At 46.8% G+C, this 27526-nt stretch overlaps 1 long non-coding RNA gene across 1 annotated transcript in view; it reads left to right on the forward strand.

Moving 5' to 3' along the window:
* Positions 1-404: 404 nt before the first annotated feature.
* Positions 405-27526, forward strand: part of LOC144693694 (uncharacterized) — a 41500-nt gene continuing 14378 nt past the window's right edge. The window contains exons 1-2 of the long non-coding RNA XR_013579587.1: positions 405-695; positions 20318-20400. This is a non-coding gene — a long non-coding RNA (uncharacterized LOC144693694). The remainder of the gene's footprint in view (positions 696-20317; positions 20401-27526) is intronic.

Below are 27526 nucleotides of genomic sequence, written 5' to 3' on the forward strand. Positions count from 1 at the left end.
GCCCGCCCGCCCGCCGAGGTCAAAGTTCTGCCCTATGTGTTAGTGGTCATGTAAGAGAGTTTACAAAATTTGCTGCTATGAGATGTCACCATCGTTGATGTGACGTGACCAATAGCACGTCAGGATGAATCCTTTGTTGAATACTTGGCAGAATTCGAGATGGGCTGAAGCAGACTGGGTGGTGCTGTGTTGTCAGCCTGTTCGTGAGTGATAAGGAATCATGGTTAGTTCAAGGGAATACTGTTCTTGAGCTTGTTCTTATCCTTTCAAACTCCATCAACAGGAACATTAAATATATATAAAATATGTATGTATGTATGTACAAAGAAATAGGTTAACTTTGAATCAGTGATCATTGGAAACACAAGTATGAAGAAAAACATTCAGAATTTTGAACCCAAACATTTTGATTAACTAATTAATATCAATGATGCTATTCATGTTGTTTAGGTCTCTTGTTTATGCCTCTTAGCAGCCACTTCCTCTTTCAGATAAGAGTGGTGTTAGGGGTGTGGTGAATGCAGACTTTGAAGTTCTTCTTAGTCATCACTATGATTGTGTCATCACGTGTTGTTGACAGAACACACTTCCTGTCAACAGGGCATGAGGGAATCATCCCTCAATGACACTGAAGAATTTTGGAAGTAACCTCCCACCAAACTGTAAGACAACATCATCATTCTCCTTCCCAAATGGTAGGCTTCAACTTCACTGTTGCTCCTTCTACCAACTGAGAATTGGTGAAATTTAGCACACAGATGTGATTGGGAAATGGGTTATATTTGAGAAGTTTCAAAAAAATATTTTTAATTCAATCAGTAAATGAATGAAATTTATCCACAAAATCTAAGATTGGATGATTTTGGTCATTTTGTTGATATACCTGTCAACCATTTTAGCACATCATTTTCAATACAGAAACAGGAAATGTTGGAAAATCTCAGCAGGTCTGGCAGCATCTATGGAGAGAGATACAGAGTTTCAAGTCTGTATGACTCTTCTTCAGAGCTAAAGAGAAGTAAAATATGATGCAATTTATGCTGTTTAAGAGGGGGTGGAACAGGTGGACTGAGATAGAAGTTAAGGGATAGGTCACTTCAGGGGTTCCTCAGAGTAGTGTCCTCGGCCCAACCATTTTCAGCTGCTTCATCAATGTCCTTCTGTTGGATCCTGTACCCTGGTTTGTTGGGACTTAAGAATCCGGGTTGCACGCTTGCTGCCATTTTGCGTGGGCGGGCCAATTAAGGCCTGCCCAGCGTGACGCACACCAGGAAGCGCTCAGTGCTCAGGAATCGTAAGATTCAGGCCCGTGTGCTCACCTATTACAACATTTGTCTTAAAGGCATATTACACATCAGATTACTATACCATCCTTCCATCCTAAGGTCAGAAGTGGGGATATTCGCTGATGATTGCACAATGTTCAACACCATTCGCAACTCCTTAGACACTGAAGCAGTCCATGTCCAAATGCAGCAAGACCTGGATAATATCCAGGCTTGGGCTAACAAGTGTCAAGTAACATGGCACCACACAAGTGCCAGGCAATGACCATCTCCAATAAGAGAGAATCTAACCATCGCTCCTTGACATTTAATGGCATTACCATCACTGAATCCTCCACTATCAGCATCCTGAGGGTTACCATTGACCAGAAACTGAACTGGACTAGCCATATAAATACTGTGGCTACAAGAGCAGGTCAGAGGTTAGGAATTTTGCAACGAGTAACTCACCCCCTGACTCCCCAAAGCCTGTCCACCATCTACAAGGCACAAGTGAGAAGTGTGATGGAATACACCCCACTTGCCTGGATGAGTGCAGCTCCCACAACACTAAAGAAGCTGGACACCATCTAGGACAAAGCAGCCGGCTTGATTGGCAACAGATCCACAAACATTCACTCCCCCCACCACCGATGCAAAGTAGCAGCAGTGTGTACCATCTACAAGATGCACTGCAGGAATTCACCAAGGTTCCTTAGACAGCACCTTCCAAACCCACAACCACTACCATCTAGAAGGACAAGGGCAGCAGATAGATGGAAACACCACCACCTGGAATTTCCCCTCCAAGTCACTCACCATCCTGACTTGGAAATATATTGTCATTCCCTCAGTGTTGCTGGGTCAAAATCCTGGAATTCCCTCTCTAACAGCACTGTGGGTGTACCTACACCACATGGACTGCAGTGGTTCAAGAAGGCAGCTCACCACCACCTTCTCAAGGACAACTAGGGATGGACAATAAATGCTGGCCCAGCCACTAAAGCCCACGTCCTGTGAATGAATGAAAAAAAAAACAGCTAAGGAGAGATTGACAAAGATGTCATGGACACAAAACAAAGGAAGTGGTAGTGGTGAAGAGTAAAGAAGGTGCTGAGAGTGGCATAAAGGTAAGAATGCAGAAGGTGTTAATAACCTAACAAGGGTCAACCCTCATGAAAGCAAAACATAAAAACAAGTAACAGGTGGCCCTGTGGGGGAGGGGGCTTTGGGGAAAAGAATAAAAAAATGAACAAATCATTAAATATAAAAAAAGCAAATAAATAAAAATAAATAAATAAAAATTGGATTAAAAAGGATTCAAGAGGGAGGATACAGTTCATTATTTGAAGTTGTTGAACTCAATGTTATGTCCGGAAGGCTATAAGGTACCTAATCGGAAGATGAGGTGCTGTTCCTCCAGTTTGCTTTGGGCTTCACTGGAACTTTGCAGCAGGCCAAGGATGGACATGTGGGCATGAGAGCAGGATGGTGTGTTGAAATGGCAAGCGACAGGAAGGTCTGAGTCATGCTTGCAGGCTGAGTGAAGGTAAAGTAGTCACCCAGTCTACGTTTCATCTCCCCAATGCAGAGGAGACTGTATTGGGAGCAGTGAATACAGTAGAACAAATTGAAGGAGGTACAAGTGAAGCGCTGCTTCATCTGAATTGAGTGTTTGGGCCCTTGGACAGTGAGGAGGGAGCAGGTGAATGGGCAGGTGTTGCACCTTCTGTGATTGCATGGGAAGGTGCCGAGGGAAGTGGGTGAGGTGTTGGAGGTGATGAAGGAGTGGACCAGGGTGTCCCGGAGGGAACAGTCCCTATGGATTGCTGACAGGGTGGGTGAGTGGAAGATGTGTTTGGTGGTGGCATCATGCTGGAGTTGGTGGAAATGGTGGAGGATGATCCTTTGAATGTGGAGGCTGGTGTGATGAAAAGTGAGGACAAGGGGGAACCTACCATGGTCCTGGGAGGGAGGGGAAAGGGTGAGGGCAGAGGTGCAGGAGATGGGTCGGACACGGTTGAGGGCCCTGTCGATCACAGTGTGGGGAATCCTTGGTTAAGGAAAAAGGAAGACATGTCAGAAGCACCGTTTCGGAAGGTGGCATCATTGGAACTGATGCGATGGAGCTGGAGGAACTGAGAGAATGGGATGGAGTCCTTACAGGAAGCAGGGCATGAGGAGCTGTATTCGAGGTAGCTATGAGAGTTGGTTTTCTTGTAATGAATATTGGTGTACAGTCTATCACCAGAAATGGAGACAGAGAGGTCAAGGAAGGGAAGGGAAGTGTCAGAGATGGACCATGTGAAAGTGAGACAGGGGTGGAAATTGGAAGCAAAATCGATAAATTTTTCCAGGTCCAGACGAGAGCATGAAGCGGCACCGAAACAGTCATCGATGTACTGAAAGGAGAGTTGTGAGAGGGGGCCTGACTAGGATTGGAACAAGGAATGTTCCATATACCCCATAAAGAGACAGGCATAACTGGGGCCCATACGAGTACCGATAGCCACACCTTTTATTTGAATGAAGTGAGACAAGTGAAAGGAGGAATTTCAATCTGCATGTCAGCTAGTTAGTGTTTTACAATGAGCTTTTCTCACTGGAAATTGAGATTTTTGGTATCAAGACCCAGCAGCTTGCATTCATTGAGTACTTTTAAAGTGCCAAGGAACTTTACAGAGGTGCTTTCTACAGCTTCTCTGTGCATCAAATTAACAAAAGTCAGTGACAATTCCCACCTCCCTCCCTCCCTGGGACCAACGCTGTTACTGGGGAACACATATTTGGTTCCACATAGTCTTCACTCTCATTGCCATTTCTCTCCATGGCCATGGCATGAGTTGTAAAGGCTCATAGCACAGGGATGTCTCCAAACACTGTCCACAAAAGGTTTGTCAGTAAAATGCCCCCACATCCTGAGACTCAGATTCCACACCCTGCACTGCACAACCTCAGCCATTGCTTTAATATTTCTAATCACAGTCAACCTTGTCAGTGTATCAGTGGCATGACTGCCTCTTCTGTTTAAAATGTTAATATGGTGTTTTAAATGTTCTTCCACTAAATCTTTCAGAAATCCAATATCAGTAGATTTAAATTCATAATTGATATTATAATTTAAATGGGGAGTCCATGATTAATAATTCATTTGAAAAGAGATCCTTCAACCAAAAAATTTGAGACTGGGTCCATGGACCCCTGAAGGTTCTGCAGAGACTTTCTAAGGGGGTTCTGAAATAACCTCTGCAGTGGACGACAAACAGAGCAAACCACAAGGGAGGAAGAAAGAATGGAAATAAAGGACAAGCTGTCTGATCTGTATGCATCAATAGTAGTTAGTCACACCCAATTTTAGAAAGTTTTTTGCTGCAGTCAATATACAATATCCACCAGAAACCTGCCTCATTCATCACCACAAACCAGAGATACTAGGCTGGTAATCATGATTCTTTGTCTTTGAAACAGCGATAACAGGAAGGATTTTTTTGCAGAGCATTTTCAGAGGTGGTAATATAATAAGAGCTCTGACCTGTTCACAATTAAATAAACCATTAATGAGGCTTATAAACCAACTCATCAGTTTATATTGGTTTGTAAAAAAGAAAGCAACTCATAATCTTTAAAGCAGTATCCCTTGATTTTTAAGGGTCTGTCTCTTGATTTATGAGATGATAGGGTTGGCATGTCTGCAGTGGTAATGCACTGGAAAGATTGAGGGTTTTTGGTTCCAATGTTGAAAAGGTCTACATATGTAACAGCAGGTTTGTGGGTATGTAAAGATTGCTCTGATCAGTGCTTTGTAATCTTTGTGTGTTGGAGAACTATTCCTCAGCTGAAAAATTGAAAGGAACTGAGCATAAAGTACAATTTTGGGCAGGTGATGTTATAAATTATAATTCAATGTAATTATAGCTTTTGTGATGCTTAGAAAAGCAGTCAAGAAATGTCCATTCTCTGAAAAAGCAACAGTACACTACAGTGCAAGTAAAAAGCAGCTGACCACAAAAGCATTGCCCTTATCCAACATGAAAGAAGATATCATCACTAACATGTGATTTGGTTAAATTGTGAATAAAAACCATCATTGGTACTTAATCTTGTTTCACACTCAGCATCTTTTTTGTTGTACCCCACCACTTAATATAAAGTTTTGCTGCATCCGTTGGCGAATATCATTCTTTTCTCCACATTGCAGTTCTTCAGGGAAAGTAAGCTGCATCAAAATATTTAAAATAATTTTAATCCGACACAAACAGCAGGAGGGTGACAGGGTCAGGTAAAATGATGATTTTACACCGCACTTCAATTCTGCTCTCCATCAACTTCAGTGGCTAGTATGGTAATTTTAACCAAAGATAAGCAGCAGGAGGGTGACAGGGTCAGGTAAAATGACGCTTTTACAGAGCACCCAATTTTACTCTCCAGTGGCTATGATTAGGGTGGCCTGTGAGGTGAATTACTAAATGCCATTGTTCTGGCCACAGAGTCAATTGCACAAAGCACTGGATATAATTGATGCAATAAATTAGCAAGTATTTTAATGGATCTTCCAAAACTGTAACCGTCTGATGGGTTCAAATAACTCATAACGCAATCCAGTTTTGTTCTGCAGGGATGATATATGGTACGAAGCTTTCAATACGTTACCTACTTAGAGCTTCTTCCTGATTACATAGTTTTTGTTTTTATAGCTGAAGTATGCACGGAGCATTATCGTTCTGTTGAGAGGCTCATGAATGGCTTTTTATTCAGAAAAATAGACAAGCTTGCAAAACCAGTAATATGATGGTAGTCACTCTCAGTCACTTCTGAGTGTGATAGTAAAGATAAAACATTCTTTGAATAACTGTATTAGGCCAATATATAGTAAATCAATGAATAATAATCATGTAAGACAAGAACATTGTCCATCATTGTTGTTACTGCACTAGTCAGATAATCTACGCCTGTCGCTTCACATTAGAGAGTCTGGAAATTCCTATCATTCGCTGGTAAGGACAGGAGCAAACTATATTGCTGAAATTGTTCATTGCATATGCAATGGGTTTGTTCCATTCATATAATCTGAACATTGGAGCTGCAGCATCACCGAAGCAACAGATATCTATAGTGATCAGGATTTCCCACCAGGCAGGTAATTTTGACAGAAGCGCAATCTCATATTTAGTATTTTTTTCAACCTATTACATTGTTTTGTTTATACTATCAACATCCCTCTCAAGAATGATCACTTTGTAATACATGGATTAACAACTTTGTTAAAAAGATGAACTTGCATCATTACATCTCTTAGAAACACAGCAAAGTGCTCCAGATACAGCAAATTGCTTTGATATGTGTCACTTCCATTTTGGTGAATGTACAGGGCAGAATTTTCCAAGCCCGCTGGCGGTGGACTTGATAAGTGGCATATGCGGAAAATATGGCATGACCTACTTCATGATGGCGTGAAGGCAGGTCGCAATCATTCGCTCAGCCCGCCAATGGCGGGCCGAATTTCCCGTCATCGGTCAGCAGGGAGCTAATTGTAATACATCAGCATATAATTAATAGGTCACCCCGCCAGGCTTTTGGAACCCCACCGTATCGTCCGTCCACATCGGCGGGAAAGCACGCAGGCAACGTGCACTTGGCGGCCTTCACTTTGGGGGAACTGAGGTGAGTGAGCTGCAGTGTCCTCCACAGCTCGCCCATTGTTTACAGGCCTCAGGGGCAGCTGTGGGGGTGGGGGGGGGCAGAGGAAACTGATGCCTGTCCCCAGAGGCGACTGCTGAAAGAGGGGGGTGTGCGGGGGCAAATGCTGGCCAGCCTCGGAGGTGACTGCTGGAGGTGGTGGGGGGGGGGGCAGGGGCAAGTGTTGGCCAGCCTCGGAGACAACTGCTGAGGGGTTGGGGGTGCCCGGGGGCAAGTGCTGGCCAGCCTCACAGGCGACCGTTGTCATTGGGGGTTGGGTCAAGTGCTGGCCTGATGCTGCATCCTGCGCACAGGCAATCAATGTGGGGGTCAGGGTAAGTGAAGGAAGTGGCCATGCATCAGGGACACCTGTATAAACTGACCATGCCTCTGCAACTGAGGCTGATCAGGCGCAGCCACAGTGATATGATTGGGGACAGGCTCCTACCCTACCCGCCAAAGGGCTACCAAGTGCTCCGTAGCTTACCACCGCACCCCTCCGCCCCCACCTTCCTCCCACCCTCCCGGCACAGACTTCGAGTCCGTCACCACTTTATTGGACCGCGGAGCAGTTGGACTGCACACTTTATACAATCTCCTCGCCAACGCTGGCCATGTAGCAGTCACTGCGGGAAGTGCTCACATCCCCTTGCAATCCAGCATCCTGGTTTGGACCAGTGTCCCCCATGTCGTAGGTTGACAGGGCAGCCATGCAGCACACTCATCTCTGGCCATCTGACGGGTGACCAGCACTCTCCGGGAAGCGTTAAGGGGCGGTCACACAGGGCCAGGAAAGGTGCTAAGTACAGCCATGATAACCACGTCTCTCTCTCTTTCATGCTGCAGGAGGACCGCGTCAGGATCATGGATCCTGGTGACCTAGCTGTATGCCTGATGGCCTACAGAGAGCGAAGAAGATGGAGGAGAGAGCGACTGAGGCTCCTTGTTGTGCAAAAGCAGGAGCAGCAACCTCATGAAGAAGGGACAGCAGGGGCTTCCACATATGCTAGCCAGGACTGACAGTGAGCCTTGGCTGGTCAGCACCTAGCGACGCCCAGGGTCTATAGATGCCGCCTGCCATCCCCGCAGGTGACTGAGAACCAGTGTCGCCGACGACTGCGCATGTCTAGGGACCTGGTGGCTCACATTTGTCACTTACTGCAGGATTTGGCACAAAGGGGACATGGATGGCATGTCCCGGTGCTCAATTTCTATGCCAGTGGCTCCTTTCAGGGCTCCACAGGTGGCCTCTGTGGGATTTCACAATCTGCCACCCATAAATACATTCATGAGGTCACGGATGGTATCTTCTCCATGGCACACAACTTTGTGCATTTTACCCAGGACAGGGACAGCCATGATGCAAGGGCCATTGGATTCGCCCGGATCTTGGGATTCCCACAGGTGCAGGGTGCGATTTGGCTGCACTCATGTGGTGCTCAGGTCTCCGTCACAACACATGTTGGACTTGATCAACCGCAAGTGCTTCCACTCACTGAATATGCAGCTGGTATGCGACCACCAGAAACACATCCTGCAGGCGTGCGCATGGTTTCCAGGGAGTGTGCATGATGCCTACATCCTGAGTCACTCACAGATCCCTGCAGTCTTCCAGGGTCCACAGAGGCTGCAGGGTTGGCTCCTCGGGGACAAGGGCTACCAGCAGAGAACGTGGCTGATGACACCTCTGCAGTGGCCTCAGACTGCAGCAGAGCGACGGTATAATGAGGCTCATGCAGCAACTCGCAATTTGGTGGAGCAAACCATCGGGATGCTGAAGATGAGGTTCCAGTGCCTGGACTGGTCTGGTGGAGCCCTGCAATATAGTCCACAGAGGGTGTCACGCATCATCGTTGTCTGGAGCGCCCTTTACAACCTGGCACTGCAACTGGGAGAGGAGCTGGCGGAGGGGGAGATGGAGGAGCTGCTTGTCCCCTCTAATGTGGAGGAAGCCGATGGGGATGAGGGCAAGGGGGTCCTCGGTGGTGATGATTACGGGGATGAGGTTCTCGCACTGGCTAGACGAGGCAGGTGCACTCGGAAGGCCCTCATAGCTGCCAGATTTGTGGAGGATGATGATGACATACAGTGAGGTGACCCCATAGATCCTTGCATCGCAGTTATGAACATTTGACTCCAGTCTGGCTTATGGCAGTGCAAATACCCTCAGTGAGAATACTCCTGTCATGGAGATGTGTTGAATGCCCTAATAGTCGCTCGATCACAGGAGGATGATGACAACATGCAGTGGGGACACTCCATAGATCTTCACACAGCCTCTGAGAATGTCTGACTCATGTCTGGCCAAGGGCAGCTCACCTCCGCTTCATGATCAGGGCCATCTTAGAGATGCAGCCATGAAACTTTAGATGCATCTGATGCTGTGTCCGCCTTCTGCACCTCAGCCCTTCAGCAGATGGTGCACAGCATCACAGGTTGCAGATGCTGATGTGATGGGGGCCAGCCCCACCTTAAAGGTGCTGAGAGCACACAGAGAGAATGAGAGAACTCTGTTGTGCCTGCCCATGACATTCTAGCAACAATTAACAGCACCGCCGAGGTGCAGGCATCAGTAATGTTTCCAGTAAGTGTGAGGCTGGACCATCACTGTGGTCTGAAGGCTGCACAGAGCACAGGGAAGAGGCCCTTGACTGAGACACCTGCCTTTATCTTGTGCAGAAAGGTTTTGCATCTGAGTGACAAGAACACTGCTCATCAGAACAAGGAGCCACAGGCAGGGAGACATTCTTAGGAGTTTACTGACAATAGTGAACAGTATGTATGAGTGATTAACACCCATGCCCAGGCTGTGCAACTACTTTTTTTTTTTACCTAAGGGGTCCGTCAGCAGCTCTTTACGCTGCTGGCCGACGACGGATCCCTCGTCTCGGATCCGGAGGGCATCAGGGCCATTACCGGGAACTTTTACACTGCCCTGTTCTCTTCGGATCCGTCCAGCGAGGATGCTTGCAGAGTTTTGTGGGAGGACCTGCCGCAGGTCGGCCCGGAGGGCGCCGGAAAGCTTGACTCCCCTATAAGTCTGGGGGAGCTGACCGGCGCCCTCGACGGTCTCTCCAGGGGAAAGTCCCCGGGACTTGACGGGCTGACCGTGGAGTTCTTCAGGGCGTTCTGGGACGTCCTGGGGGGCGACTTCGCGGGGGTCCTGGGGGAGAGTATCGCTACCGGGGAGATGCCCCTTTCGTGGCGCAGGGCCGTGATTGCCCTGTTGCCGAAGAAGGGGGATCTCCGCCTACTTAAAAACTGGCGCCCGGTCTCCCTCCTCAGCACGGACTATAAAATATTCGCCAGAGCCATGTCTTGTCGGCTCGGCACCGTGCTGGACCGCATGATCCACCCTGACCAGTCCTACACCGTCCCGGACCGCTCGATCTACGACAACGTCCATCTGGTCCGGGACATAATCCACCATTCCCAGAGGGCTGGTCTGTCGAGCGCCTTCCTGTCCCTTGATCAGGAGAAGGCGTTCGACAGGGTGGATCACGAATATTTACTCGGGACTCTGCGAGCATTCGGTTTCGGGACGCACTTTGTCGCCCGGATCCGACTTCTGTACACCGCCGCGGAGTGTCTAGTGAAGGTTAACGGGTCCCTGACGGCGCCCCTTCGCTTTGGGAGAGGGGTACGTCAGGGCTGCCCCCTGTCCGGCCAGTTGTATTCTATTTGCGTGGAGCCTTTCCTGCGCCTCTTGCGGAGGAGGTTGTCGGGATTGGTTCTGCGCGGGCCGGGCATCGGGGTGGTCCTTTCGGCATACGCCGATGACGTGCTCCTAATGTTTAATGACCCGGCTGACCTGCGGAGGATGCGCGAGTGCCAGGAGGTCTACTCTGCGGCTTCTTCTGCCAGGATCAACTGGGAGAAATGTTCTGGACTCCTGGTCGGCCCGTGGCAGACGGATCCCCTACCCGAGGAGCTCAGGCCTTTCACCTGGAGCAGGACCAGCATCCTCTACCTGGGGGTCCATCTCTGCCCTGCCGAGGAATCCTGGCCGGCCAACTGGCAGGAACTGGAGACGAAAGTCACCGCTCGCCTGCGGCGCTGGACAGGACTGCTCCGAGTGCTGTCTTACCGGGGTCGAGTTCTGGTCATAAACCAGCTGATCGCCGCCATGTTGTGGTATCGGCTGGTCACTTTGACCCCTCCCCCGGACTTTGTCGCGAAAATCCAGAGAATGCTAGTCGACTTCTTCTGGGACAAAAGATTGCACTGGGTCGCCGCTGAGGTTCTGAGTCTCCCGCTTAGGGAGGGCGGTCAGGCGCTGGTGTGCCTACGCACGCAGGTGGCGACTTTCCGTCTTTAGACCCTGCAGCGATACCTTTACGTCGAGCCTCCTCCGAGATGGTGTGCCCTGGCGACGTATTTCTTCCGCCAGGTGCACGGCCTGAATTACGACGTGCAGCTCCTGTTTGTAGATCAGAGGGGCCTCGGCTCCTTCCAGGTGTTGCCCGTCTTTTACCAGGACCTGATCAAAGTCTGGAACGTGGTCGCCACGCGACGCAGCTCTCCCCCGTCAGGAGTAGCGGCTATCGTCAGAGAGCCGCTGCTCAGGAATCCGCCCCTCCGTCCCTTTCAGTGGCTGGCGGAGAGGAGGGCTGTGGCTGCCGGGGTGACCAGGGTCGGGGACGTGCTGGGTGGCGGAGGACTGGGCTGGATGCTCCCGCAGGAGTTGGCGCGTCGCGCGTCAGTGAGTGTCCAGGTCGCAGCCGATGCCATCCAAGACCTAAAAACGGTCGTGCTCGGACCCGAAGTCATTTTAGGTCTGGAGGTGGCTCAGGTGCGCGGTGATCTTCCGGCTGAACGTTCCCCTGTTCGGACGGAATTCCACATTGGCCCCAAGCCCCGAACCCTCCCTCGGGTGCCGGTGCCCCGCAATAATATGAGCCGCCTCGGGGACATGCCCTCCGTGCCATTTGGCACGGCGCGGAGGGGTTTTCTGTACGGACTGCTGCTGCACACCTTCCATTTTCTCGCCCTGGTCCGCCGCCCGGACACGCCCTGGCGTGCCTTGTTGCCGTCCGGCGGCGGAGGCCCCCGATGGGAGGCCCTCTACGGAGGTGTTCTCCCTCTTTCTATCGGGGACCTGGGTTGGAGGGTGTTGCATGCAGCAGTCCCCTATAATCGTAAAATGTGTAGGTTCACGGACTCCCAAGACACTTGCCCTTTTTGCGGTCTTGTGGAGTCCGTGGACCACGTGTATATAGGGTGTCTTAGGCTGCACTCCCTTTTTAGTTATTTAAAAAATCTTTTGTTACTGTTTTGGTTGCACTTCAGTCCCACGCTCCTGATCTACGGGCACCCGGTGCGGAAGGGGGTCGGGAAGGAGGAGGACCTCCTCGTGAACCTGCTCCTGGGCCTGGCCAAGTTGGCCATCAACAGGTCCAGGCAGCGGGCGATCGACGGGGGAGTCCCGCCCGATTGTTTGTCCCTCTTCCGCGGCTACGTTCGCGGCCGGATGTCCCTGGAAAGGGAGCACGCGGTGTCTGCCGGCACCATCGAGGCCTTCCGTGCTCGGTGGGCACCGCGGGGTCTGGGGTGTTTTGTTGACCCCTTTAATCACATCTTAGTTTGATGTTTATAAGGTTCCTTTAAAGTTTTTCCCTTGATTTTACAGCTGACCTGACTTAGGGGCTGTGCTTGTTTTCTCCCTTGTTCCTTTTTGCTCATTTAGTTTATTGTTTTGACTCAAAAGAGTTACTTTTACCTAACTTTCCTAAACCTGCCACCATGTCTTGGTGCTCCCCAGCCTCCGCAGCAGAGGTGGAGACAGCCTGCTGACTGCGATGCCCTGCCTGTGATGGCTTTGGTGGGTGTTTTCTGGAGGGCTGAGACTTGGAGGGCCCTGGACTGCTTTTAGGGTCCTGCTGTGTGGCAGTGCCACCCTCCATAGCCTGTGAAGCTGGAGATGCAGAGGTCACAGGAAGAGGGGATTCGAATGGGCCGCTCACTCCCAGAGTCACCTGGGTGGATGGCCCCAGAGTGTGCACCTGCTGATCCTCCTCCCTGTGGGTGCCCGAGGGCCCCTGATTGACTCTGTGAGTGGAAGGGGTAGCTGGAGTGAGATCGAGCTGCCCAGCATCCCTCTCATGTAGACACTGTTGGAGGCCAACTATAGCATCAGAGATGGAGTTGAGCCTGTGCAGCAATACAGGAGCGACGTCCTGGACCACGGTCTCCATGGTGGCCACCATCCTGCCAGTGTTGACCTCGCTGCGTTGCAATGCCGGCACTACCTCCTCAGCCTGAAGATGGATGGGCTCCTCCATCGTGCCTTGTAATCTGAGGGGTGCAGTGGACGTCCCTTCCTCATGTTCCTGAGTTTGTCTTTGCAGATCCAGCAACTGTGACATGACCGAATCCAGAGGCTCGTCATCTGACTCAGACTCAGCAATTTTCTGGCCTCCAGCAATCCTCCGAGTGTCGGGGGCCTGGGAAGCCCCTGCCTCCACCTGCTGTGGATCAGACAGTGTGATGTGCTCACCAGATTGTGATCCCGTGACTACTCTAAAGCTAGGTCCCACCGAGATGTGTGTCTCTGCGCTGGTGGAGGGTGTGGGTGAGCGCTGTGACTGGACCTCAGGGCGGGTGCCTCCAGATTCCTCTTCAGAGGTTTCTTCGGGGCCTGATTGGAGGCCCTGGGTCATGGACTCTGTCGGCTGATAAGCAGATGTGCCTGCGAAAGCAAGGGGAGATAATTAGTACATGGCAGGGGCCTGTGAGACAGGACACATCACTCACAGCATGGTTGTCTGATGGATGTTGCATTGCTGGATACTAAATTTGCAGAGCAGCAGCGAACTCACCATCAGCACCAGACCAGTCCAGGTCATCGCCGGCCAGCTGGATGGCTCTGTTTTCGAATTCTGTCAGAACTTTGATCTCCGGCATCCCTCTTCCTGTCTGCGACCTTTCCCTCCTGTTGTGAGCCAGTTTGTGCTACATGGATAGAGATGGGGAGAGTGTATCAGGATGCCTGCCAGGCCCAATGATAAGTATGCCTGGCATGTGTGGGTTCTGAGTGGTCCCATGGGCAGGATGAGGACAATGATGGTGTGTGTGAATGGTGATGTCACTTGCACTGGCAGTGAGTGAGGGCCCTGTGGGTGTGTGATGGGCTTGTGGGTGTGTGAGTTGGGAGTGATGAAAAGAGTGACTTACCCTGGTGGAACGGAGGAGATCATTCATCCTTTTGGGGCACTGAGTGCCTGTCCTCCTCTGTAGGGCGTTCGCACTGACCACCGCTGCCACCGCCTCCCAAGCCGGGTTGGTGACTTTGCTGCCCATCCTGTGGCCAGAGCGGGGGTAGAGCACATCCCAGCGGGCCTCTACGGCATCCAGCAGTTGCTCGAGGGACCCGTCGTTGAAGCGGGGGGGCTGCCGTCTTTTATCGTTTGCTGGCCATGTCTCCCGGACAGTGGTGGTGAGCTGGCAATGAGCGCTTTGCTGACGGCTACCTTTTAAAGATGGCAGCTGGCACGATGCAACAGCGCAGCAATGGCGGACAGACGTATGAGAGCCCACTCGCCATGGAAACGACGTGTTTCGCGGGAGTGAATAACTAATACGGTGAGCTCCGGATGATACGGCGTGAAAACCTACCATTTTTGTTGGTGGGTAAGACTCCATTTTACCTGCCCGCTACCGCATTTAGTGCAATTCTGGGAAAATTCCATCCACGTGCCCCACATACAATAATGAGATGACCAGTTAACGTGTTCTTGAAGGAAGAATGTTAGCCAGGACACTGGGAGAACTTTCTGCTCTTTGAGTATTGTCAGCAGAACTTTAACGTGTACCTGAGACAGCAGAGAAGGCAGACAGTTCTTCAGCTTAATGCCTTATCTGAAGGAAAATGTACTGGTTAAAGATCAATCTCATTTGATATCCTAAAAGCCACTGGGAAAATTCTGCTCTGAGCATTCAATGCAAAGCTTTGTGCTCCAGGTATGTCTATTAGAAATTCAGGCATCTGTCTTCCATCGTTTCTCGCATAGTCATTTTATTAAGAGATATGAGGGGAGTTTGCATGCAAATTTCTGCTTTGCGCTCTTGGAGGACAAAGCTTGACATCCGGTATGTCATAGAGGCAAACTTACCTTTCTAGATTTTCAACGCTTCCTAGATCCTTCAGTTTCATGAAATCATGCTGAAAGTAGCCTGTACGAGTGTCGATGTAAACACATTGGCTTCGGGCGCAATCATCAATCTCTACAAATTTTGCTCAAAATTGGGTCAGTTTCCCAAAGTGAAGTTACGGTTCAAGTTTACACTCCAGCACATTTACAAGTGTAAAATCTGCTATGGATCGGACATTTGAGCAACATTTTAAAATGGCATTTTTCCCCCCCCTTTGCATATAACAATATTTTGTGATGCATTTCAGATTGGTATCTTGGGTGCGGTTTTATTAATACAAATAAATTGGGTTTATCACCAAAAAAAGCTTTTTTAATAGGAGTGGTTAGTCCATTACTTGTGTGTAACAGATGTTAAATAACTGAAAGTGATTTAAAATATATATTAAACCAAACCATTTAACAGTTGCACTGGTGTACACTTGTCAGTTTCTTAATGAACTTAATAAAAACAGCCAAGGAAATGGCTCAGGATGAAGTATCAGCAGAGAATGAACAATTGGACCTGCCTTTGGGCAGAACGAACATGAATGAATAAAACTTACCCTTATCTACCTCCTCAACTAATTCAACTAGGTTTGTTAGACTTGAATTACTCTGTACAAATCCATGCTGGGGTCTGTCTGATTAGTCCATATTTGCCCAAGTGTTCAGTTATCCTGCCCTTAATAACAGATTCTAGTAACTTTTTTACAACAGACTAATAGGCCTATAATTTCCTAGTTTGACTCTCGTGCCCTTCTTAAATGCCCTTTAGAATAGCAAAGAATTCCATTTTGTCTAAAAATAGAAATAGTCAGTATTTAAACATTTGGAAGAGCTTCAAGATATCCGGAAAAGATGGTCAATTCTGGGCCTGCTTTTTAGATCTTCCATTTAGAAGTTTGAAGATCTCTCTTAATTAGACTGTAAATTCTGTCTGAATGGGGTTTATTACAATGAGGTTTCCTATTATTTATCTCTTCTATTAGCCATATATAACTTCTTGTTTTTCTTCAGCGTTTCCCTTCCTCCAAGTAGGCAGTTCACCACCACCAAGAGCAATTAGTGATGGGCAATGAAAATGTTGGCCTAACCAGTGATGCCCACATCCTGTGAAAGATTTTTTTAAATGTACCAATTCTAATAAAGAAAATGTCTGCTCCTCAGCTGTACAATGGTACATTAAAATACCATGTAATTTGGGATGAAGCATATTACTCCTATTTTTTGCTTCCCTTTGTTTGTCCAGTTTAGATAATTGAAGGTTGGATAGGTGCTGGCCTCAGGCTTGCTCCCTCCAAGGAGTGAGAGACATAGATAAAGGTACTCTAGAGTCTCCCCATATTCTTCACATACAGCCCATTATCAGGATTGTCAGCTCAATAATAACATTCATGATCAGACCAAAAGGATCTACACCAGTGTAAATCCTAATATTGGATTCCATTTGCCTGTCCATGGTGGCCAAGTATTCTTGGATCCATGAGTGGATGCAGAAAACATGATGAGAGGCTATTTCAGCTCTGGAACCCTTACAATACATGCCAGAGGTGTGATATTTGATATTTCTAATAAAATAACATATCACTCATGTTAGCAATAATATATTTACTAGATCAACTCGATGAAGAATTTTCACAGCAGCAGCTCCAGTTTGGTACACGGCATAGTGAACAATTGTTCCTGCTTCCTTTGGGCCCATGTGCAGACACCAATCACGCAGACATCACCACATTTGCCACTTCCCATCTCCTTGATCAGCATAAATAAAATCTGTGGTCCAAACAAGGACACCAGATATGCTTCCAACCTCTCAGGCTGGTCTCCCTGCTTTGCAAAGTTTGTGAGCCTGCCTACAGCCATAGTTTTGTGGGATGCAAAGGTAGTCATTGGCACCATTGACCAACACACAAAGTTGTTGCTAAGGAAAGTTTTCTGTTAAGATTGCTGCTTCACTTGAGGCTGGATGTTTTTTCTTAGTAATTGCATTGATATGATTAATTGTCAACAGAATCCAACAGAGGTTGAAGGCATAACTGTTTCATTGGATGCAATGTCTTGTAAGAATTCAACTCTTTTTGTCTTAAAGTATGACAATTAGACACTGGATGGGAAACACATTCACTTTGAGGTCCAAAATGTTATAATTGAAGCTACAACATTGTGTATCTGACTTTGGTCCTGAAATTAATTCACAGCAATGTTCCCTTTAAGTTACCATGGGTGCATGGCCACACAAAAAACTAAAGGGGCTATGTATTTAAACAAATCACCCATGTACTGAATAAAAATTAGGGTATGTTGGCTCACACTATGACATAAAAGCAGGACACAATTTTGATCAATAGTAAAGTAGTATAAGAAGTGAAAATAACCTTTATACCAGATTTCTCAATTTCTCCTGCCCTTACCGCCTGTCATTGGCGTGCGTTGGAAGGATTTGCAGGTTGATACTCAACCTGTTTGGCCATGTTATGAACGCACCTCCCTAGGTTATCAAGTCCTGGGTGGCAGTCGAACCCGCAGCTTCTGGCTCAGAGGCAGGGATATGCTGTACCATAAGACCTGCTTGCTTAGCCTCCCTTTAAATACATCTACACCATTCACTTTAACCAATCTTCAATGCGTTCCACATTCTTGCCACTCTATGTGTAAAGAAGTTTCTTCTGAATTGCCTATTGGATTTCTTGGTGACTATCTTATATTGATGGACTCTACTTATGCTCTTCCCCATAAGTGGAAATATTCTCTCTGTATCCAAGCTATTAAAGATCTCTATTAGGTCACCCCTCAGCTTTCTTTTTTTAAGAGAAAAGGAACCCAGCTCATTCATTCTTTCCTGATATATATGTTCACGCATTTCTGATATAATCTTTGTAAATCTTCTCTGCACCCTCTCCAGTGCCTCTATAACCTTTTTATAATATGGCAACCAGAACTGTACACAATACTCTAAGTGTGGTCTAACCAAGGTTCGATACAGGTTTAACATAGCTTCCTTACTTTCCAATTCTGTTCCTTTACAATTGCACCGTTGCTTTTTTAATGGGCTCTGGGTGACTTTAAGAGATTGGTGTATTTGTACTCCCAGATCTCTTTGTTCCTCCATCCACCTAGGTTGTGCCTCCCAATTAATAAGTGACCTCCCCATTCTTCCTACCAAAATGTACTACCTCATATTTATTTATGTTGAACTTCACTTGCCAGTTATTTGCCCATTCTGCAATTTTACTAATGTCGTCCTATAACTTGCTGCACTCCTCCTCGGTATTGAGCCAATTTGGCATCATCAGAAATTTAGGAATTGTGCTTTTGATTCCAAAGTCCATTGTTAACATAACAGCGGCCTCAGCACTGATCCTTCTGGAACACCACCACTCACCTTCTGTCACCCTGAATGCCTATCTGTTACTCTCACTGTCTGCTTTCTGTCTTGAAGTCAGTTAGCAATCCATTGTGCCATGTGCCTCCTGAGTCCACTTTCTCTGATTTTATTCATTGCACAATCCTTGAAGCACATCCTTTCCAGCACGGAAGTGATGTCCACTTGTGAATCCAAACATGTTGCAGTGTGTGATGGCTGATATCTCCGTTCCATTGCAGCACAAGCCGAAGCCACCCTATGCATGGATGCTGCAGTGGATAGTAAGGTTAAAGTCATGCATGATGAGATTGCTCACATACAAGTTGAGCTTGCTGCCATGGCAAGTTCAGTTGGTGCCATCATGGCTACCGACACCAGTGTTCAAAAGGATCTGCAGGGTATCACAGCAGTTTGTAATCTGTGCTGCAGCAGATTACTAGGATTGCTGAAGCACTGCCCTGGGGGAGTCAGTGGGTCCATAGAGCACAAACCTGTCTCTTCTCAGGATGACAGCATTTGTCCATTTACCACTGGCATTTTGCTAGTGCCCTTGCTGCCGCCTGTCAGCCAGCCCAGACTGGTACTGGTTATGCTGATATTTGACTCCTGTCAAAATGATGCAGTATGAAGTCCGGCCTCTTAGGGACAAAACAGTTTGAGAAAGCCTAGCAAGGCCATCTGCAGTCCCTGCCACTGAAAGTTAGCAGCATTTCACTAAACGTGCTGCAGCCACTGGGTTGGACTGTGTAGGAGCAGAAAGACCGAAAAAGGCAGTTGGAGAAAGACACTAAAGCAATGTACAATGGTGATAATCGACATTGGTATGCGATGTGGTACAGTTTGATTGGAATGTTTATTTTGTAGTCGCTTTTATTTCGGAATTGTGGTAAAGAGGAAACTCTGATGGTCAGTAACAGAGGGAAGGTAGGTTTTGGGAACGCTGCTGAATAGGGAATTCGAATTTGCATTCAATGATATCGCAGTCGGATGAGCTGATCACAGACAGCCAGGTCAGAAAGAGGGTGTTTTGGTTGTCTCCTCCCTTCCCCCTCCTCTCTTTCTCCTCTTCCTCTTCTTCCTCTTTCTCTTCCTCCTCTTTCTCCTCCTCGTTCTCCTGCTCCTCAGCTTCTTACTATATAGCAGCTAGCAAGGGCTGCCCCTCATGATGACGAGTTTGTGCAGCATGCAGCAGGTCACACAAATCTTGACACCAGCTCTGCCAAGTACTGCAGGGCTCTTCCTGACAGGTTCAAGCAGTGGAATCATAATTCCAGTGTGCCAATGGTCTACTCTTATCACATTTTGTGTGGCAGCATGGCTTTTGTCATACACATGCTGGTCACGTGTGTGTAGCTTTCATACCGGAATCATGAGGCATGTGGTCAAAGGATAATCCTTGTCACCCAGCAGACACTCTCTGGTTTGCTGTGATGGTTTAATGGAAAGCCACAGAAGGAAGGCATCATGACTGCTGCCAGGAGACCAGGCATTGACTACACAGTTTGCTGTGTAGGTCACACACCAGCCGGATGTTGAGGGAGTGGATTTTTTTCGGCTGTGGCCTGAAAGCATGGTGCAAGCAGGTTCAACTGAGGCATTCAAGTAATAATGATTAAAATCTTTGATAATATGTCTATTAGTACCCTGTAAAGCTTAACTTTAAGAGGTCTCCTTGAAGGGATGCAAACAGTTGCAATTATCAGAAACTCACCTTGGTGATTAATTTCATTTGGGGGAGCGACCAGCTTTGCGGATGAGCCTGGTTTTTCTGGAGCAATATGTTTTAAAGTGGCGCTAAAGATTGCAGAAACTCAATTTGCACTGAATGTAATTTGCAATTGAAATTCCTCAATCTTTTACACTGGCTTGGTCAATTTCAGGTGAATTGCACTGGGAAAAACCACAGCCACCTCAAAGAAACTCTACCCCATTATTTCTCTGATATGCCGGTACTGCAGCAAAGGTTAGTATGGGATACAAGTGCACCAGTGTCCTACGAACAATTACTTTGCTGACTGGGCCATCAACGGGGTGCGTCTGCCTAGAGTTTTTCAATTATCACATAAGTGAGTCATTGGTTTGGTGTTACAGAAATGATGTTGACCAGCGCACAAAGTGGCGAGGGGTGACGGGTAACAATAAACTTTCCATATGAGTGTTGGTTTGTTTGACGCCTTTACACATCATAGTGTTCATTTTCCAGGGGCCAGCATCCTGTCTCAAATTCACACCTTTGATAGAAATTTGTGTACAGCAAATGCAAACGTAGGCATTTTAAGAATAGGCACCTCCTTGATGATGAAAATGGCACTGAACTGCGGAAGTCTCATGGGGCGAGAGGAAAACATCTCTGTGTGGCACAATGTTTTGGAACCTCCTGTCAGTATTTTGTCCTGCTCCCTGGCTGACACAAAGGGCAGGATTTTCCTACGGCTTTGGGACCCCAATGAAGGGACCAAATGGGGGTCCCAAGGCCACACTTGCTGGCAGTGGGTTGACACTGGGGTATTCCTGGAGGCGTTCTTCAAATTGGCCACGTCTGCGCTCACCATCCAATTAAGGATGGTGGCTGTGCTCCCGATTCTGCTGGCCTAATCACAAGGCCAGCAGCTCTGAATCCTTGGCAGCCCCATTGGGAGAGTTAAGCACTGCTGGGGCTGGTTAGGAGTAAGGGGGCACTTCAACATGGAGGTACCCTTGAAGAAGTAAGCTCAAAATTCAGAGGGGAAAAGCAGGCAAGCCCATCTGATCAGAGCCCCTTATGATAGCTCATTGGGACTGCGAAGGCTAACATTCCTACATGCAGTCCTCTCTTTGCATCACAGATCCTCCTGCTCTGATGGACCCCTGGACTGGCGCAGCAAGGCAGCTTCCAGGAGCTGGTGGATTCCCAACATGGTGATAAGGCTGCTGTACTGTTGGGTGAATGCCAGTGGACCTTCTAAACCACCCCTAATTGGGGCATAAAATATGGTAATTGGCTGCCCACCTCTGTTTCATGTGCAAATGATCCGGGTCCCTCTTCATTGCTGGTGGCGGGAATGAGTAAGGGAGCTGTCCCATTCCAGCCTCTTGCTATTTTCCTGGACTCTATGCCTCCACTCATGCCACTCCTAGGTTGGGGGAATTCTGCCCTTAGGTTCTACATGGGTGCTGAGTAGGGCTTTCAATGTTCCTAGACTGCCCCTGGAGCCTCCCGGAATTGAAGATTGCTATGACTGCAGCTGATGTTCTTCACTGAGAAAGCCAAATCCCAGAGGGAAACTTGTCTCACTGATCATAACTTTTTTTTTGTATTTTGAAAATGAGGGGGAAACTCCTGATCCCAGAAGCATAGAATCCCAGTAACACTTTTAGGATTTTAAAATTAAACCATTTATTAAAAAAAACTTAAGCACAGAAGATTAAAATTATACAGTTAAAACAGCCTTACAAAACACTCCCCCAAAAAGCACACTTGGTCAAAACACACAAGTAAACTACTTAGCAACAGCTTCCTTCTAGATTTTTAACCATAGAAATCCAGTAATATTACCCAAGGCAAAAACTGCTGTCACTTTAGTAAAAGATATACCACACAACTTCTCACTCTCTTCACCCAGCTGTGGAAATCTGAAGGAAGTTCAGAAACAGGTGGCTTTCTGAAAACAAAGGCTTTTCTGGTTTGAAACTGGATGGCTGCTTCAAATTCACAACTTTTCTCAGCACAGGGCTGGTCTCAGGACATCTCCCCCACACAGCCAACACTCAACTCAACCAAACATCTTTCCTTAAATATCCTTCTCCCCATTGATCTTAGACCCCATTGTTCTAAGCACCTCTTTGAACTCTTTACATTTTTGCAAAATATAAAAAATCTTTCATGTTTTCCTATTGCCTCCACTTTCAGGCCAAATAAAATTTAATAGCATTCCCTGTTTAGCTATGAAACCTTTGTAAGTTGTAAAAGCCCCGTGTTGCTTCTAAACTCCCTTTGAAAATTAACAGCTGAAAAGTCAAGTTTCCTTTTACCTTATAATGCAAATTCCAAACCCAACATATTTACACCATAGCCTCTCATTATAAATGCATGCATCTAGCTGCTTTACCTTTCATCTCTCTGCTCCCACAGCCAAGCTGTCATTACTAACCTCCCCCTAATTTAATTAGGCACAAACACACACACACACACACACACACACACAGCCTTCTTTACAAAATACCACCATATTCCCAAAAATATTTTTTAAAAATCCATCTTCACAAGATTGGGTTCCAAGGCACTGCTGCAAGCAATCTATGGGGAAAAACTTCAAGGGAATTAAAAACAAAGTGTGCCTTTTTGTTTTGTTTTCTTTGAACATCATTTTTCTATTAGTTATGAAAATAATGAACATGGAGGGGAAAAGAAAGCTGTTTGACTAAGAGTTCATCCAACTGGGTAGCAAGGAGTCTGTTTGTTCCCCAGTTGGTGTGGGAAGGTAGCGTATCCTGAGGGAAAACATGTTGGGACCAATGGCAGGGAGGGGCAGGTGGAGTTGAAAGGTCACGTGATGAAACTTTCACAAATATGTCCAGTGAGAGTTGGTAACTTTGGTGACGAGTGGGCCTCAGGCCCAAACATCTGTGCTGGTTACAAACACACTTCCAAAGAAAAGCAATTTAAGCTTAGTCCAGAGCAGTAAAATTTTGCTAAGTGTAATAGATACTCCTCTGCTGCTGCTCCTCCTGCCTATTATTTACTCTGCACTGAGTTGTACATGATACTGAACGTAAGCTCTCTTGATCCCGGTTACATTTATTCTTTCCCACTATTTTACAAAGGAAGACTGGTTTCTTGATCAGCTCCAAATGTTGAGGGGAGGATATAAAAAGATGTGTTTCAAAGGTCCCCATTTACGTGGAAGAACTCGAAGCCTGTCACCCTTGTAGTTTTGTGCTGGTGTTGATTATGCTGCTATTACTGCTGTTATCACACAATCAGGAAGTCATCTTTCATGTCAGTATACAATTAACCAAACATTCAAACAACATAAAGAAACAAAAGGATGCATAACTCAATTTCTGGTGTTAGGTAAAGTGAAGAAAGGTTTCTTCAAAGTGCTAATATTATCTCTCTAGGGAAAAAAAAACTTGCATTTATTTAGCTCTTTTCACATCTTCAAGACATCCCAATGCTTTGTAGCCATTGAATTGCAATTGAAATGCAGCCAGCATTGTTGCTTAGGCAAGCACGCAATTGATGTGCAGACGGTAATAGCCCCTTAATGCCAAACAAGAGCAATGGTTCGTTAATCTATTTTTAATGTTGTTGGGTGAGGGATAAACGATAGACAAGAACACCTGGATAATTTCCTGCTTTGTTCCAAATAATGCCAAGGGATCTTTAATGTCCATTTGAGCAAACAGTTGGGGCCTCAGCTTAACATCTCATCCCAAACTTTGCATCTCCAACAATGTTGCGCTCCCTCAGTGCTGTAGATTATTTACTCAAATTCTGGACTGGTGCTTAACCCCCTGACTTTCTGCTTTTATCCAAACTGTAATCACTCAATGCACCATTTCTTCATCAACATTGTCGCATTTTCATTTGTTTGGGGCTGAAGAAGTGAAGAAACTGTTATTCACGCATTATGGTAAATTGCAGACTTGTTTTTTTTAGGTTTGCTGCTCTAAGTTAAAATGCCATCCATTTTAAAAGTGCATTTTGACCTAACACCAAACATTTTGCTTTCAAAAAAATTGCTAATTGCAATTAACAATATAAGGGACTTTTCTGTTAATCCCATCCGTTGCTGTGCATGCATTCTGCATTTTCTTCTGAAAGAAAATTATTGCTTCCTTAGAGGTCTAGTTACAAACGCATTCAAACTTTTCAATAAATGACACATGAGAAGAAAGATAACTGAGAGATAGATAAACAGGGACAACCACAGACACATAGGGTGGAATCTTCCGTTCTCGACGGGTGTCCCATGCACTACCTGAAAAATACCCATGCTGATTCTTAGCAGGAAGGCCTGGCCTTCTGCCCATCAGGCAGTTAAGTGGACAGCAGTGGGCCTTCCTTCAAACTGAGGACCCTGGAATACGACATAACTCCTATCAAGAGCTGTTGGCCAATCAGAGGCCGACAGCTCTTGCACTTGGCAGTGCCATGGAGGAGGCTGTGGCTGCAGCCCAAACAACATCCACCAGAGTCCCAGGATGACAGAGCGATCCAGAAACAAGGTAAGTGCTGTGGGGTGGGGGTGGATGGTGGTGTCTCACAGGGTGGGGATCATGGGGGTCAGCAGCAAGGGCAAGGGGTGGCTGTTAGCGGCTACACCCCTGCCCCGTGTCCATGCTCTCAATCATGCATAAGTGCAGGTCGAGAGACACCCCTCCTCCAGCTGACAAGCAGCCCGCAGAGTTTTACCAGTCGTGCAGGCTGCATGTTGGCAAGCCGGCCTGAAGCTGGGAGGATTGCAGTGGAGGTGGGAAGAGGCACTTAAGTGGTCGTTAATTGGTCATTTAGGGTCTCAAGTGAAGGCGGGGTGGGAAGGTTTACCATTCCTGCCCAGAGCTTACTTCCGGTGGAGGCGGGCAGACATTAGGTATCGGTCCCAACACCAACCCAGCAAATTTTCAGCTGCCCGCCTCCTTCTTCGCCTCATACGATTCCAGCCAAAGAATGAGAGACAACTACAGGTAAAGAGAAGAAGAGAAGCATTCACAACCACATGGCGAGAAAAAGAGGCACTACCGGAGAGAAAGAGAGGCATTACTACAGAGAAAGACAGCCACAGTTAAATAAAGGGGAAAAAAACATAAATAAGCATAGGCACTTTGTGAGTTGCAACAGATGGGATGGGGAAGGGAACAAAGAGCAAAAATACCATAGATCCTAAGTGGGATAGATAAGGGTGGAGATAAGTGCATAAAGGAATACACAGAAATAGGGGGTGTGGTATTTTGTGACTATGTTATTGGACTAGTAAATGACAGGAATATGAAGTTAAATCCTAGCACAGCAGTTTGAGAATTCAAATTTATGTTTTTGTAAATCTGGAAATAAAATTAAAAGTGACCATGAAGCTGCTGGATTATTGCTAAAAGCACAAATAGTTCACTATTTTCCTTTAGGGACAGAAACCTGCTGTCCTTCCCCTGAGTAAGACTAACACATGGGATAGAATTTTCCGCTCGGCGTGTGGGCGTGTGCCCGACACACTTGAGCGTGAAATAGCCTGCGATGATGTCAAGCGAGCATCCCGACGTCATTGCGCACTCGCACGATGTTTCGGTTGGCGGGTGCGCTGGAGAGTCGGCAGCACGCCTGCTGACAATTAAGGGGCCTATAAGGCCATTAAAGTAGCAACTGATGGTGATTTTTCATTGCCCATCCAATGTTACGGTTGGCGGGTGAGTGAATCGGCCAGGCGGCCTTTGCCTTTTTGAGGAAACCTCATCCAAGGGCGGGATGAGGTTTCCGTGATTAATTTTTTAAAAATAAAATGGTTTGAAAAAATTGTCACCATCCGTATGTTGAGGTGTCTGATGCGTGGACATTTTTTTCCCGATTTTACAATCTGTTTTTATTGATCTTAAATTTGTCTGCTCCCTGAGGCAGCTCTCTGCACTCTGTAGTGGCCTAGCAAATCACTGAGCTGCACTAAACTGATCACAGAGAACATCAAGAATGGGAGCACCTCCGTCAAACAGACTGCAACAGTTCAAGAAGAAAGCCCATCATCATAGTCTCAGAGCAACTAGGGATGGGCAATAAATGCCAATAGCACCTACGTCCCGGGAATGAATTGTAAACAAAATGGAACTAAAAGGAATGCACTTAAAGAGATAAAGTCTCACAGGTACACATAGGGAGAGAGAAAGAGACAGAGAGCCACAGATACATATAAGGAGGTAGAAGGTACAAAGAGTGAGAGAAAGCTGTAAGAAAGCCTGGGAACAGACAGGGAGAGAACACATCGAATACAGAGAGAAATAATAGGCTCTGCTCTGTCGTGGTCTCTTATGGTCTGCTGCCACCATATATGTTGAGGGTCTTGATATAGACGTCAAGGGATCTGTCTCTACGCTAGCTATGCTAAGCAAGATATTGAGACTGATGAAGGTTCTGGTCAAACACAATTACATGGAGTTTATTTATTACTAGCAACAACTGTATACAGCTTTGCACAAGCCTTTATCTAACTGGGTCCTAACATAGGCCGATTCCTTGACTATATGCCTAACTCATAAGGTATACATAAAGTCTTTCTCATACAGTGTCACAGACAGTAGTGAACATCTGCAGTAGAGATCACAGGCAATAGTGAACATCTAACATGAAGGCTGTACCTTTTATCCTCCAGTCTTACATACGGAGATGTCATAGTGATGTCACGATGCAGCTTCTTAAAGGTACATGTCCTTGTCTGCATTGGCATGCATACAATATCACAACATTCTCCCCAACAGTACTTGCTAAAGGCCAATTGGTGTTGCTTCCAGTATCACACAATGCTTCTCCCATCCTGATGTGAATGAGACAGTTTCCATATTCTATTTAAGGATCTTTCTCTTCTGCTGAACCCTTGCAAAGAGTTACTCGGTCATATTGCCAACAATATTCTGCTGCTTTTCATTGCTTAAACCTTCCCTTCATAGTCTGATCCAGGCAAAGTTCATTGAGTTGTGGCTGAAAATTAAAAATACACTATAAATGTTAAATGAAAATAATTTTTAAAAATCCAAAAGGATTTTACTCCTGTCCCTTTAAACTGGACAATAGGCAGATTCCCGGGATGGCAGAACTGTCATATGAGGAGAGATTGGTTCGACTGGGCCTGTATTCATTAGAGTTTAGAACAATGAGAGGGAGGATGCAGGGAGGATGTTTCCCCTGGTTGGGGAGTCTAGGACTAGGGGCCACAGTCTCAGGGTATGGGGCAGGCCATTTAGGACTGAGATGAGGAAAGATTCCTTCACTCAGAGGGTGGTCAACCTATGGAATTCTCCAACATAGAAGGATGTGGAGGCTGGGTTACTGAGTATATCCAAGGAAGAAATTGATAATTTTTTGGATATTAGGAGCATCAAGGGGTATGGATAGAAAGCCGGAATAT

This window comes from Cetorhinus maximus, chromosome 19 (genome assembly GCF_964194155.1).
Source record: "Cetorhinus maximus chromosome 19, sCetMax3.hap1.1, whole genome shotgun sequence".
Classification (NCBI taxonomy): Eukaryota; Metazoa; Chordata; class Chondrichthyes; order Lamniformes; family Cetorhinidae; genus Cetorhinus; species Cetorhinus maximus.